Source organism: Cynara cardunculus (assembly GCF_001531365.2).
Source record: "Cynara cardunculus var. scolymus isolate 2C chromosome LG 16, CcrdV1, whole genome shotgun sequence".
NCBI classification, from domain to species: domain Eukaryota; kingdom Viridiplantae; phylum Streptophyta; class Magnoliopsida; order Asterales; family Asteraceae; genus Cynara; species Cynara cardunculus.
Genome location: NC_037543.1, coordinates 5,324,605 through 5,327,104, shown reverse-complemented (window position 1 = coordinate 5,327,104; position 2,500 = coordinate 5,324,605).

Here is a 2,500-nt window from a genome sequence, read left to right as displayed (position 1 = left end):
GACCGGTATTTTCTGAATCCTTATCTAAGGATTTACAAAAAAAAATTCTTAATGTCTTTTTGAGCAAGAGCTAAAGTAGCTCCTAAAAAAACTCCACTTTAACGACAGAAAAAGGGATTGATCAAATTTTATTGAGTCTGACTTATAGTGATCATTTATCAAAGAATGACTCTGGTTATCAAATGATTGAACAACCGGGAGCAATTTACTTACAGCCTTATAGGGTAAATAAATGATGGGGTCTATGGTGGGGTGCAAACCATAGGACCCATTTCAAATGCAACCATGTCTATTTGTACAACCAATGCAACACAATTAATTGAGATATTTATAGAAATGATGAGAGTTCATGTAAAGACCCAAATTTTTTTTTCATAATATAATAACGTCCAAACATAAATAAGCCATAAAATCTAAATAGTTCAACGCAACGGAAGTATATATATCATTTTTTTTAAAAAAAAAACTAATAAAACTTAAAAGGAACTTATGTCTAAAGATATCTATATCAAATTCCGGATAGTCTCCACGCCAAGTCTTTATTCCGCGATAGCTGGTTCTAAACTTTCTCCTTTCCCTTGCTACTATTCCCGTGTACGAGACGACCTGGTTGCATAATTTTTTTTTTTTAAAGGAGTTGGGTGAGCCTAGGGCCCAGTGAATTAACGGTTTAATGCATACACCACGTAAAAAAAATAGATTTCACAAAGCGTCATAATTTATCATGTATACAGTTTAAACAATACACTTCACAAAGCTAGTGGCGTACGGGAGATGACTACCTCACACAGCATTACCTGGTGGACTCACACAGCATGTCCGCACTTACGGCTTAGACAAACTCACACAGCATGTTTGTCTTTATGGAATCATACCATAGTACATCCCCATTGCCACACGACATATTTCATAAAATAAGGCATATTTTTACGCATACATGATATTAAATTTTATAGAGAAAAATCCAGCAAGCTTGCATATAATTGTAAATAAAATGTGCAACCATTTTTAGAAAAGTCACGTATAACTCACCGTACGGTCCTTAATCTCAATGTCCCTTGATATGCCTTATGCCCTCCCTACAAATCCACGATCATAGTTTTAACTAAAAAGTAATTACATTACTAATAATGACGATGTTGAGAGTTTTTTTTTTCCTTGGTTAAGTACCCATAATGCCATCTACACAAATAGTTAAAAAAATATAAATCTCGATCTCAATTGAAATCTCCCCACACACATATCGTGTACATAATTTCATAAACTTTCAAATACTAGGCATTATTAGTATTAGTAATATCATTTATGATGATGACGATGATAATAATAATAATAATAATAATAATAATAATAATAATAATAATAAAATGATAATATTATTATTAATATTAATATATTCTTGCATACATGAAGATTATGCATGTCTTTCCTTTTTTTTTTGCTTTCTTCCTCACTGCATTACCTCCGTAACCATGAAACCTTCAATCACCATTTTTACTCTTAATTTAACTTAACTCCAAAGTTTTATAACTCGCTTCAATCATTTTCTCCTTCTTTACCGAGTTACTAGGTTTAAAAAAAAAGACAGATAGTGGTTCATCACCTATATATAGACATGTTCGGACGAAAGGTTCTAAATCGGTAAACCGGGTTTTTATTGTTAATTCACTTGCCCTACTCCAATAACGGCAGCCCCGAACCAACTTCCATCGGGAACTTCGCCTGAAATCGGAGGGCATTTTAGGTGGGTTTCCTCTATGCAAACTTCACCGCCATAAAATTCTCGTTGGAACCCGCCACCATCGAGAGTTGCGGTTGGAGTACCAACTAATGGCGRTTCTGTAACACCGCCTAGGGGAACTCACCAAAACGGAAGCCCCGACCAACTCTTATCAGAAACTTCCATGAGTAAAATTACAAGTAATAAGCATAGAAGGCTTACCGTTTCGTTACCGAACGCACCAAATCTTTGTTTCCTGTTTCCGTCGTTTTTATCTACTTACTGCCCGTTGTGCTCGTCGACCATTTTTTTTATAAAATAGCCTCCACATTTATCTACATCTAGTCTTGCAACCATCTAACTGAAGAAGAAACCCATACGCCATATATTTACTTGACTGTTATTGCAACCTTCTGTTTACCACGTGCAAGCTTAAGAATATAAGCATTTCATATCCCTTTTCTTTCTTGTATTGATACAAAGGGTCCTTCTTATGTAATTACTGTTTTTTTATTTTTTTATTTTTATTTTTTGGTTGTTACAGTTCATTTATTATGATTTGAATATTTATGGAAGATGGATAGAGTTTATTAATTATGATCAATACTTTATATTAGGGTTGTATAATAACCCACCTCTCTCTCTCTCTCTCTCTCTCTCTCTATATATATATATATATATATAGGGAAGGGTTCAAACGAGAACCCCTGTGATTTACGAGAACGCAAGAACAACCCAATAACCTCATATTGTGATAAAAAATAAAATTAAAAGATTTTT